The 12,936-nt window shown below is 42.7% G+C and overlaps 1 protein-coding gene across 1 annotated transcript in view; it reads left to right on the top strand.

Moving 5' to 3' along the window:
• Window positions 1-12,350: 12,350 nt before the first annotated feature.
• The window catches only part of GRIN2B (glutamate ionotropic receptor NMDA type subunit 2B), a 413,562-nt gene continuing 412,976 nt past the window's right edge, over window positions 12,351-12,936 (top strand). The window contains exon 1 of the mRNA XM_036866294.1: window positions 12,351-12,376. The gene's annotated coding sequence lies outside the window, so the exon portion shown is untranslated. The remainder of the gene's footprint in view (window positions 12,377-12,936) is intronic.

Genomic DNA, 12,936 nt, shown 5'->3' with positions numbered 1-12,936 from the left:
CATGACCTGACCTTGAACCCCAGCTCTACCTCTTGCTAGCTGTGAGATTTGGGGAAAGTTACTTAATCTCAATATGTTTTTTTCTTCATCTATATAAGGGTTTACCAATATTTACTTCATAGGATTATTGAGAGATTATATGAGATTGTTAAGGTAGAGCACTCAGTACGTAGTTGGGAATCAATCATTCTTAACTTGATATTTTTCTCCTCCATTGCACCTGGCCCAGATTATTGCCAACATTATTTCCCAAAAGTCTAGGCCAGATCAAATTCCTCTCACAGAGTGTAAAATAAGATGAAGATTCCTTAGTATGGAATTCAATAGGCTCCAGAACCTACCTCGATACTTTTACTATATTCCTCCTTGGACTTTGTGTTACATTGCTTGCTATTACTTGAATGTGTCTCTGAGATTCTGCCTGTGCTTTTCCTTCAGCTCAGAAGGAAATGGTTAGAATGGTCTAACCCCATGGTGACTACAGTTAATGATACTGTATTGTAGATATGAAAGTTGCTAAGAGAATAGATTTTAAAAGTTCTTATCACAAGAAAAAAAATAACTATATATGGTGATAGATATTAACTAGACAATGTGGTGATCCTTTTGTTGCAATATATGCAAATATCAGATCATTATGTTATACACCTGAAACTAGTATAATGTTATATATCAATTATATCTCCATAAAAAAAAGTCTACTCCTTCTAAGTTCAGAACTAGTACCGCATCCTCTGAGGTGCAAGATTTCCTTTATCCCTCTGTATATCAGTTAACTATTGCCATAAAATTGCTGTACCCTAAGCCGCCCCAAAACTCAGTGGCTTAAACCACCAAGCATTGATTGTCACAGATCTGTGGGTTGGCTGAAGATTGTCTGAAGTAGGCTGGGCTCAGTTGGGGTGTCTCAGTTTACTCGGCATGTCTCTTCTTCCCTCCCAGTACAAGCACGTTAGCCTAGATATGCTCTTCTTGTGGCAGTGGCAGAGGTTTGAGAGCTCAAGCAGGAATGTGTAGACTTCCTGAGACCTACATCTGGAACTGGCACTCCATCAATTTTGCCTCTTTCTATTGGTTAGAGCAAGTCACATTGCCAAACCCAAAGTCAAGGTGTAAGCAAGGATGTCCCTGCCATAACGGAAGGGGCACTGCACAGTTACATGGCGGAGGGTGTGGTTATATGAAGAGATGAAGAATTGGGGCTGCTAAAGCAATCTTCCACATTCTGTTGGAATGAATAGGTCTTACTTCTGAGGTCTTAGCATCTTACTTTTATCTCTATCATAGGGGTCAAATAGATCTGCATTTTATTGTTTCTTTGCTTACATACTGTTCTCCTTTATTTAGACTATTAACTTCTGGAAGGCAGGGATGTGTTTTACTTATTCTAGTTTTTCCAACAATACTTAGCACTCTCCTTCACACATGGTCAGTGTTTGGTTAATGTTTTTTGAATTGGCATTTTAAAATTTGGAGTAAAGTAGCTAACTTAGACAGGTATGTTATCATTTTGTAAAAAGAAACTTGTGAAATGTTTTTGTTCAAAGAAGAATTTCAGAAATGGCTCCTAAATAGAGGCTAAAGCATTTTTCTCTACAGAGTCATTAAATTATACATGAATCAGTGCTCACAGATATCTACCAATGGATAAAAGAAAAAATTTGCAAAGAAGGAAATTTGGAAGGGTTTATGAATGTATTGGGTTGGCCAAAAAGTTTGTTTGGATTTTTCCGTAAGCTGTTATGGAGAAACCTGAATGAACTTTTTGGCCAACCCAATATTAGTAAACATGGATGAAGGGGAAGAGATATTTGTAAGATGTGGGAGAATATACATTATAAAGTTTTAAAAAAGGACTTTATTTTTACAGGTTAAGAATAATAAGTACACCATATAGTTGTGGCTTGCTAAATATCGTCATCAAAAAAGCATTTATTAGTATTCACTGATGATCAGCTGTTACACTGGAAACTGTAAAAATGATGATTCTCTAACTCTATCATTCCTTCAGCATTTATTAGCTAGAATATTTGTGAAGAAGAACTTTTCTTCCCTCCACCCACCACCATTCTCTTTGGACTAAATGGAGTCTTTTTTTATTCAATGTGTCATAATCAATAATGATCATTTTCTTTTTTTATGCTAAAATAGTCCCAAATTTGGTCAATTGGAGACCCTTTAAGCTGGATTCTGTGTCCTTTGGACATGTCCCCTTTAGTTTTAGAGCATATCCTGCTTTCAAACCAAACAAGATGGTCTGGGCTCACCTTTCATTTTCCCTGACTCAGCCTGAAATCAGCCATTTTGCCAAGGATCCCTGGTTACTTTGAGTGGAGAATGGTATTTAGAAGCCAGGATCTGGGTGCTAGGTGTACTTATTGTTACTGGGGTGTCACTGCTTGCTTTTAGTCCTTTTTAGTGGACAGAGCCTATATACATATATATAATTTTTTATTTCTGTTCATAGTTACTGCACTAATACCACTACCAACCATAAACACTAGATGTGAAGTTTAAGATTTCTTTTTAATACTCTTTGTCCTTAAGTTATTAGGAAACAGGAACATGGGATCATAGTCTCAAATTATCACCCAACATATTACTTAGTAATTACAAAGAGGAAAATATACCTTTATAATTGAGAGATCTGTTAGATTACCCCCTAAATCAATGATTAAATTTGGCATCATCAACAATGGGACACACTGGCATCATGTATCTCCTAATACATGCATTGGAGAAGTTCACAATATCACCTTGCCAAAAATGTTTATCCTTAATCTATTCGTGGGCACAAAAGTCAGACAATTCCAGATTGTGAAATATTTTGCAAGATAACTGGCCCGGATTCTTCAAAAATGTCAATGTCATGAAAGACAAAATAAGGTGGAGGAACTATTCTAAATTAAGGGAGACTAAAGAGATAAGATAACCAAACCTGATAAAGGACATTTACAGGACAACTGCAAATGAATATTTTTTTAAGTATAATTATGATATGCATATATTGGAGAATATGAGGGTAGATAGGAAGTGTGCGTATATGTGGTACATTAGTTTTTGTTTTGAAAAAGAGGCAAACCCTTATCTTCCATAGTAGGATGTCAATAGATAATGAATAAATTTAAAAAATTAAGAAGTAGCAGTGTAAGTGTGTCATTTTGAGCTGGGAGGGCTAGTGCCGACAGCTTCAGTTAAATGAGCTAAAAGTGGTGGCCTTTAGCGAGTGGGAAATGGTGGTGATGGGAGGTCAGGGGACTGCTGTTGAGCTATTTTGAGTATCTTAAACTCTTTGCTTATATAACTGAGAAAACTAAAATCTGAATTTAAAAAGAAAATAAACCTCAATTTTAAAACAAAATGAAGAAAATGAGTGGATGTTATGAAGAAATACAGAGGCGAGAGAAGTTGGAGCCAGGCTGTGAAGGAGCCCACCTGTCAGGGGAGAGTTTGAACTAAAAATCCCATTAGTGGGAGCCTGTTGAGAAGTGCAAGCAGGGTCATCCTAACGCAGCTCTTAGAGCGGCAGAGAATATCCTTCTTTAAATACTTACTCATCTTTTAGGTCCTCTTAGAAGTCATTCATTTATTTACTCATTCAGGCACTGCCCTGGGTGTTGGGAATGTGGCCGTGAACAAAATGGACCGGGCCCTGCCCTCGTGGAGCGTATGCTCCATCCCTCTCAGGCTAATTATGCGGATTTGGGACATGTGAGGAATAACCACCCTTTGCCTCAGGTTGGCGCCTCAGAATTCTCTCAAAGCGCTGGTGTGTGTGTGTGTATGTGTGTGTGTGTGTGTGTGTGTGCGTGCATGCGCGCACACACCCCCTAATGAAATCATCTTAATTCACACGATTTCACATTAATTTCACATTTATTTTGTGGGACCATTGACTCCACACGTGATCGTCTCACACCCCTGTGACTCCGTGTTCTCTCAACAGCCTGCCCAGGTCTCCCTGTGGCCTCTCCTGCCTCAACTCCGGCAGGAGATCCCTAAGCTGCTTTGTCATTATTTCCTTTAACTGGGTTCCACATAAGGTCTCTTGGTGGCGAATGGGAAGGGTGCAGGGCGATGGGAGCAGAGGGGCCAGAAGAAGTGGGCAGAAGTCACTCTCAGTGAAAGCTCCTCTGCGTGATAAAAGGACTCTCTGAAGGGGCATGAAGAAGAGGTGGTATCTGCCTGGAGGCTGAGGACAGCGCCGGTTCCAGGAGTAAAGATCCACGTGGAAGGAGGCAGATGCTAAAGTGGAAAAAGAGTATTGGGGGCACTGGCACATGGCTCACAAAGAAAAACGTTAAAAAGTTTCAGAGAAGAGCGTGAAGTGACAAGAGAGAAGGGAACTAGTGAGAGGAGAATTACAGAATTTATCTCCATTTTGTTTCATCATTCGCATCATTATCTGACTGCCTCTGGTAATAAGATGTTTCAAAATGCCTTCAGATAGAGACAGTCTCTCACCCACATTGTCTGTAGTAAAAGATATTGGGGCACATTTCTCAAGAAGCTTGAACAATCTGGTACTGAAACATCAGAAGAGTGCATCTTCTTTTCACCATAATGGTGAGACTAGAGATGGGTTTTTTCCCCCCAGTGCTTAGATGGAAAAAAGAAAAGAAAAAGAAAAAGAAGACCTTTCCAGGTGGAAAAAAAGCAAGATTCTAAAGGATTTGTTAAAAAAAAAAAACCAAAACAGCTGGGTCAGATACAGTGTTGTCATATCTTCGCTATGTTGGAGGAGGGGAAAAAACAATAAGGCAGTGCCAACTCTAACTGTGCTTAATAGGGGGTTATTTCCACTCGGGGTGTGTTCTCGCAGGAGCTGAGTGCCGCTAGAAATAACACCATGTGGATTCTTCCCTTTCTCTGTTACAGATAACTCTTACTATCTCATCACATCTCCTGCTTTCTAGATTCAATCTTCTTTCTGAAAGTCTTATTTATTCCTCCCTTTTTTCTCTCCTCCCTTCTGCCCCCATTGTATAATTTGGAAAAGAAAAGGGCCCATTTGGGGAAGTATTAAAGAAATGTTCCCTTGAGTACACAGCGCAAATGTCTAGAAGTGTTGTTCACAATGTACACAACAGGCGCAAAAAACTGCAGTGGATAATGAAGACTTTTTTTCATTGTTGGAGGACTTCACACAAGGGGATGAAGGTTGTTTATCCCTTTGAAAAAAGACTGTTGGAGTTGAATAATTATTATTATTATGATAAGAACAAAATAGAGATTCTTTTAAAAGAGTAATGATGGTAGGATCTTAGTATGTTTGTGAGAGTGATTAAAATTGAATGCTCTGCCCGTGTTTCCTGTACACTCCAGGAATAGTAAGCAAAAGAAAGATGGATTGGATTCAGCAGAAGGCATTAACATGCATTTTGTCAACTAAGCCTTTACGAATTATTTTTTCAGAGATGATAAACATTCGAATATTTTCTCTGGAAACCAGGAAGCCTGTTTTACTTGAGGTAACGGGCGGGGACAGACCCACTTTGAAGCTAATGCAGCTTCAGACTCCCAGCCACTCACCTGGGGCCCTTTCTAAGACTGTGGGAGAGGCCCTAATAATGTGTCCAAATGTTTTAGTAGAATTTGCAAAAGTAGCATATTTTAATTGCAAATCACTTAAGATTGCCGTCTCTTTCCACTCCAACTTTCTCTGATTTTCCTTCACGCTGGGTGTCCTTGGACTGGCGGTGAGCATCTTTGAGATGAAGCTAAGAGGAGGTTGAGTAGGGAAGAATTTAATTTGGGTTTAGTGAGATGTATTTGTGCAGCTTGCCGTCGGTTTCCTGTGAAGTTATTGCCAGCTGTCCCAAGGAAAACTTCCAGGAAAACTCCACCTGCGCCTTGCACCTACTCACCCAGTATCCTGACATAAAAGTGTCACAGAACATGTGCTCCATGGGTCATCCCCTTGTGCTAGTTGGAAAAAAAGCCGCCCCCCACCTCACCTGAAGTCGTTGACCACTTTTGCATTTTGTCGCAGCTTTTTTTCCTTTTAGATTTTCTCCCCAATAGATTATGTGACAGCTTAGAATTTTCTTTAAAGAATCAAAGTGCAATGTTTCCCATTAGAAAGCTGCTCAAGCTTTGTAACATGTGTACATCAATATTAAGGCTCTAAAATTTTTCACAGGCTGGGAAGGGAAACCCGAACATAGAGATGTAGAAAAGTTTATTCAAAAGAGTTGATAAAGCTTGATTGTGCCACTTAACCTGCACTTTGGAAAGACATTTTGGGACATTTTAACAAAACAAATGAGAAATTACAGACTGCTGTTTGGGACATATTTGAAGAGTTCCTTCTTTTATTATCTATATTTATTTATTAAAGAACCAAGAGAAAACTTAGATAATAATTAATGTAATATGAAACAAAAAAGATAAAGATTAGCCCTGACATCAATAGAAATCAGTCTGACGTTGGGAAGCAAATTGCAACATTTTTTTTTCAAATTATACCAGAACTATAATTCTCTAAGAAGAAAAGAGAAATTTTGAATAGAAGTAATGAATAGGCTCCTGGATTGTTTGATAATCCAGTTAATGAAGAGGAGTGAGTCATATGTACACATTGGGAAATGATTTAAATTTTTGGTAAGTTTGAGACAAAATACTGACATTGATGAAGATAATGTAAAACTTTATAATACATTGCAAACTGGTTAATGAGCGTCATCAATTCAAGGGATATTTAAGATTAGTCACTGTACAAGAAAACTTGAAACCCTTGAAGCCTTACAATTTATATATAAAAAAAATTTGATAAAGGTTTTCCCTAATTCAACAATTCTGAAAAATGTACTACTACCAATAAGTAAGAAATTTTCCCAAATGATCAACAATAAAAAACAATTTTTGAACAACCATGGTAAAGATCAGACTGGATTCTTTCTATTATTTCTATAGAAAATGATATAATAATCATAATGTGAAGAGGTACTCAGAGTATGAAGTAAAAAAATGTAGAAAAGCAAGTATTACAGAAGAGTCAAGCAGCAACTAATAAAAAATGTTATTTAATTTAAAGAAGTGTTGCATTTATAAGTATCAGAATTCTTCAGTTGTTGTGATGTATTTTCTCATTTTATATAAGTATTTACTTTCGCATCCAATTTTCTACACTTTTCCTTAAAGAAGGACTCCAAATTGTAAGCTTCGGGCCCTACCCTTTGGTTTCCGTGTTTGATCTGAAAGATGCTGTGAGATGAATATACTTCTATCCTTTTTCTCCAGACGAGGCATGGGCTTTGCATCTGCTGATGGGGCCATGGGCTGTTTGCATCTCCTGGGATCCTTTGGGTCAAGTGAGCTGGCAGAATACCTCCAACAGTGTCATTAGCAGCCTCAGGTGAGAGCTTTTACCTCAATAAATAATGCTGTGAAATATAACCCAACATCTTGTGTTAGAATATTTCTTTCTTTGCTGTCTGACTAGGAGTTAGGAAGTGCATATTTGCAACATTGAGAAATGGTGTTCCAAATTTCATGAATCTGGGTGATCTCTGAAAACAGTTTTGTTGAAAGGTTTGTGGTCCTTGGAGGCAAAGGTTGTTCATTAGTAGTGCAAGTGAGTGACAGAAAGTCTGAGAAATAAGGAGAGAGGTCGCCCTCATTAAGTGGGCACTGGACACCATGGAGAAGAGATACCGCCTTCTGCTCACAGGCTGCATGGTCCCTAGAATTAGCTCTTACAGAGTTGGCAAGACTGCTTGGGAAAGTGGTTTCTAACAGTCATAAAAAATCCTTAATATTTACTGAGACCCCACATGTGTGAAATTGCACCAGTATTGGAGGAGATCATTAAGAGGATGTGACCAGCAGTTGACCCACAAGTCGGACCCAGGCAATATGAAGACTCCTTACACCCTCCGCTTGTCCTTGGAATGTCCATTTCGCCCACTGTTCCTGCCCTAGGAGCCGCTTCAAGGATGCAACCCTGAGAGGATGTATTATTGACACCATCTGGAATGAATATGTGACTGAACCCTGTTAGGGCTGCTATCTAGGTCCAGCAGGTGTGGAGATCTACTCATCTTGCAGCCGCCCAAGACAGCAAGCCTGGTATGTAAGTTCCTTTGCTTCTTACAACTGCCACCTACCAATCTGGAGTGGTCTGCCTCTTTCTTTGGTCTCTCCTTGCCCTCTCTGTACCGGGGCCATTTTGAACTGCCCCAGGGGAACTTCTGAGGTTGCCAACCAACAGCCTAGTGCTGGGAATATATGGATACCTAGATGCTGGTCTGTCTCCCTAAGTAGTTAAACAACTAACTGGGAAGATAAGAGATATACTGTACATAAGGATACACCTTTAAGTTTAACCTTATGAAATTGCCTTTTTATTATAAGTCAGTAATTAATGGTTATTTCATATGATTAAATACCAGTAGCTTCATACGGTTCAAGATAAATAGCTTATGGAAGTATTGTTCTCCTTTTGGGCCAGTTCTTCATAATGCAGGACCAAATGTTCAATTTGGTGTGTGTAGTATCCCGTGCCTGGGTCATACATGCCAGTGGCATCACCCAGTCATTTCGTGCAAATTCCTCTACACATTTCCAAATGCAGAGGGCGGAGTTGGGGGATGGTGGTGAGGTGCCAGACCTCATTTAAAAATCCTTGAAATTGTTACAGAAATCAATTCAGGCTTGGTTGACAGAAAAATATCCTCTGTGGACTTGGAACTTGAGCTAGAAACTGAAAGAGAGGGTGGACTTAATTACGGAGAGGGGATCTGAGAGCTCATCCTTCTCTCTATACTTACAAAAATGAACAGGCAGGAACGGAATTGCTGGGTCCAGGAAAGGAATAAAATAAGAGAATTGGTCCAATTTTGGTGAAGGGGATCAGGGATAGGAAGGGGAGGGTGGGCTCTGAGGTTTAAAAAAAAAAAAAAAAGTAGATTAAAGGTCAGCCTTGAGTGAGATTGGATACTATTGTGAAGTTAATGGGCATTCCTGGAAAACTCCAGGAGGAGTGTTTCAGGAAAGCCCCACAGGGCCCTTGCTCTCCTCATCCTACACCCCTCCTCGAATCCACAGGCTAACGATTGGAAATCTACACGTGGAGTGCCTGGGTTGGCCATTGTGTGTCAAGGGGCACAGCAATTCAGGGCGCCTCTGCAGCTCTCCAAAGAGGTGGAAGATCAGCCTTACCCTGACTTAGAAAAATAGCTCTACCATTACTGAGAAAGAATAATTCACATGTGAACACACTGTGTTTGTGTTTTCTTGTAATGCTTATGTGTTTGTGTGTGTGTTAAAAATCTTACATTCAAAGATTCGGCCCATCAAAATCAGGAAACATGAAAGAATTAGTTCAGATGTATTATGGGTGCTGTCTGGTCTATAGGACCCCATTCTATATAGATCAAAGCACCCAGCTACTAGGTGTGAACACTTCACACAGGATTGTTACCCGTGTGTTTATACGGCTGCTTCTCAGGAATGTGGGTAAGAAGCTCATGATATAACCAGAATGAAAATGCTCCACCACTGTAATATTCTGTATCTCTGAAGAGACAATGGATCTGAATAAAAATGCCTACACAATGATATTAATATTAAAATTAAACAATACTACAGGTGGTGATAAAATAGAAAGCAGCTTAAGAGGGAGAGAAATGAATAGATGTTTGCTTTTTACAAGAGGGTGGGTTTGTAAATGCCCTGAAATCTAGTTTTATTTAGGGATTATTCACCTGTCTCATCATCTTCTTCTCAAGGTCTTTAAATAACAGGATGTACTTTAATAAAAAATTCCAAATTCTTCAAACCTTCACTAGCAGTCAGCAAAGCACACACGTAATCTGTACTACACAATTTAGCCCCTAACTACGTTTACCTTGCTTTGTTTCCCACGGTTTTACGCGTCAGCCTCATGTGCTCAAAATAGATCTTAAGCCCCTTGAAGGCAAGAACCCGGCTTTAAACTGCGTCCAGCACACGCCACGTACTTACGAAGCAAAGGCTGATTTATGGAAAATCAAGCAAGGATCTTAAATCTCAAACCGCAGCTCCGCCCTGGAGACGCTTTCCGCAGCGGAACGGGGCCGCCCGCCGCGGGCACTGTCTCGCTCCCCGCACCCCTTGGCCGCCCTTCCTCGCTGCCGTTCCCCACTGCGGCCAGCAGGAGGCGCCACGGACTCGGGTTAAGCGTTCTCCCCCTTCCTACCCCACTTCCCCCAGCACGTGACGTGGGAAGCTGCCTCCGCTGGAGACTTAGCATTAGGAGTGAGGGGGTGAAGGGGTCTGGGGGTGGGGTGGGAGATGTGGAGAAAGAGAACACGCGCGCACACACACCCTGGGAGCAGGAACATCTTTCCTAGCTTCGCGGGTTTCTCCTCCCACCAGAGCAGTGCGTGAGAGGTAGGGGTGTGTGTGTGTGTGGGGCACGTTTTTGAGTGTGAGACCCAGATCCAGACCAGGCAGCCTGTGATCTCCCGCCCTGCCCCCGTACCCGGTGATTAATCCCCCGGTTTCTTACTCTCCCCTCCTCCCCCTCCTCCTCTTCCTCTCCCGCCGCGGCGCGGTTGACTTGCCCCCGCCCGCTTCCCCTCCCCCGGCTCCCATCATCACCAGCTGGAATCTGGGCGCCTGCCTCTCCACCCCCCACCTTTTTGGAGAAAGGCAGGTCCCCCCACCCCCTTTGAAAAACCACTTCCTTCGGCTTCTTCACCTCTAGGAAATCTCGGGGCTTTGCTCTATCGAAAGTGCTCGGCTGGGTGATTTTTGAGCACCACCCTCCAGAAGTGCTGGCGTCCGGATGCATTTTCCTTTGCTTTGCAAAGAAGAGTCGTGAACTTCAAAACCCTCCGAGACGGATTATTAATCCTGCTTTGCAGGAAAGGAAAACCCTCCATCCTCGGCCACCGGGCACCCCTCTCCGGAGACCCTGCTATCGCCCAGGCGCTCCGAGCCGGTACGTAAATATTCGCCTTGGAGTCTCTTGTCTCAGTTTTGGGGGGGGGGGAATGGGGGTGTCAGGAAGATAAAGGGTCGAAGCAGTGGAGCCGTTAACCAACCTGGCATTAAGTAAAGCTCTTAAAGCCTGCAGAGCCCGGCACTTGCTCATTTGGACGTGGCTTTTTAAAAAAGGTTTTTCAGGGTGAAGGGATAGGGCACTCTCTGGTCTTTTTTTGGGGGGGTTAGTCCCCTTACCGAACAGAGAGGCTGGGCATCGGTGCCCCGGGCCGGAGCCACGCGCCGCGACCATCCGTCCAATCGACACGTTTCAGGTGAAGCCCCGTGAGCTGCACAGCAGCGCGGCGGCGGCGGCGTGAGTGTGCGCGGGGGTGAGTGTGAGTGCGCGCGCGGGGGCGCGTGCGTGTGTGCGCGCGTGTCAGTGTGCCCCTTCCAGGGAATGCCCAGTGTGCACTCGGTGCACAATCAGAACCCATTCAGCGCGAGCCCGGGGTGGGAGGAGGCGCTGCTGTTGGAGACGATGGGGAGAGCGAGACAGACATGTCAGCAGCACTGCAGATGGGGCTGGGGGCCGCACTTGCCGGCGAGTTAAGTCGGGGTTGTGTTTCTGCGTGTGTGTGAGTGTGTGTTGCTACGTGGAGCCGCTTCTCCCTCCCTTCCTCCCTGCTTCCCACTTCCCTCCTTCGCTCCCTTCCTCCCTCCCTCCCTCTCTCCCTCCCTCCCTCTCTCCCTCTCTCCCTCCCTCCCTTTCTCCTCCTCCATTCAGGTTGGCTTTCCCACCTCGCATCCATGCCTGTCCCAGGAATGGTATAGCCAGACCTTTTCTGAATTATTTATAGACCGGTGCCAGCTGTTTGCAATTCCTCTCGTGTGCACTCTGTGGGAAATGCAGGGTTTCCTCCCCCTTTTCCTTAAAACGAATTGATCCCTTTTTCGGAATGCATTTTTCTCACCCTCTGGGGGACACCCGAATCAAACCTTGACCGCCTCTTTTTCCCCCTTAGGAAGGGGACGCTTTGGGAATGACCATGCTCCACGGAGGGACAGAGCCGGACCCCAGCTTCTCTACACAGAGCCTCCTCCACTAAAGCTCCAAAAATCAAAAACCGTAATTGCCAGAAGAATCATTAAAAAAAAAAATAGTCCAGCCACTAACCTCACATGCAAACGGAATAATCACTCTGGATTCTGCATTGTGAGCTGCTCTCCATACCCTGAATTACCTTTGAAGTCCATCTTTTTTTTTTTTTTTTCCGTTGAATTTGCATCTCTTCAAGACACAAGATTAAAACAAAATTCACGCTAAATTGGATTTTAAATGATCTTCCTTTTATTTATCGTCTGTCTTTCTTATGTGGATATGCAAGCGAGAAGACACGACTGGATATTCCCAACATGCTCACTCCCTTAATCTGTCCGTCTAGAGGTTTGGCTTCTACAAACCAAGGTAGGGCAAATTCTATTTCATTTTCTTCTCACCTGGGGCAGGGATTCCGTGTTTATCTCTCTCTTCAAGTCCCTCATGTGGATTTTTTGGGGGGAAGAAAAGGTAACAAGATATTCAAATAATGCTGTTTGGGGAAAAAGGCTTGTTACAAAGGGGGAAATCTCCCATGTTATTTCTTTTCCTTCCTCATCTAACAGGTTTTGGGTTTTTTGGAGGCAGTGGGGGTGGATGTATGTAGGGACAGATGTTGGATGGCATAAGGGTTGGGAGACCTGTGTGATTTTCGAGTTAAACAGCCATTTATTCACCCCAAGCTAAAGCTCTGATTTTTTTTATGGGAATCGAGAAAGCTTTTTCTTTTTCTCAGGCTGGTTTTTCCCCTTTGCCACTTCCATGTCTCTTTAGCTCCTGTCTCTACCTTCCTAGGTATCCTTCTCATGCCTTTTAAAAAACGAAATAATGAATGAGATTACTGTGGCTATTGCCCCGAAGTCCACTTGCTGTCTAAATGCTGACCCTGGGCCCAGAGATCCCGGGAGGCCTACTGCAGAGGGACAGGT

This window comes from Balaenoptera musculus, chromosome 10 (assembly GCF_009873245.2).
Source record: "Balaenoptera musculus isolate JJ_BM4_2016_0621 chromosome 10, mBalMus1.pri.v3, whole genome shotgun sequence".
Classification (NCBI taxonomy): Eukaryota; Metazoa; Chordata; class Mammalia; order Artiodactyla; family Balaenopteridae; genus Balaenoptera; species Balaenoptera musculus.
Note: the sequence above shows the minus strand (reverse complement) of the source record. Positions and strands in the feature narration are given on the sequence as shown.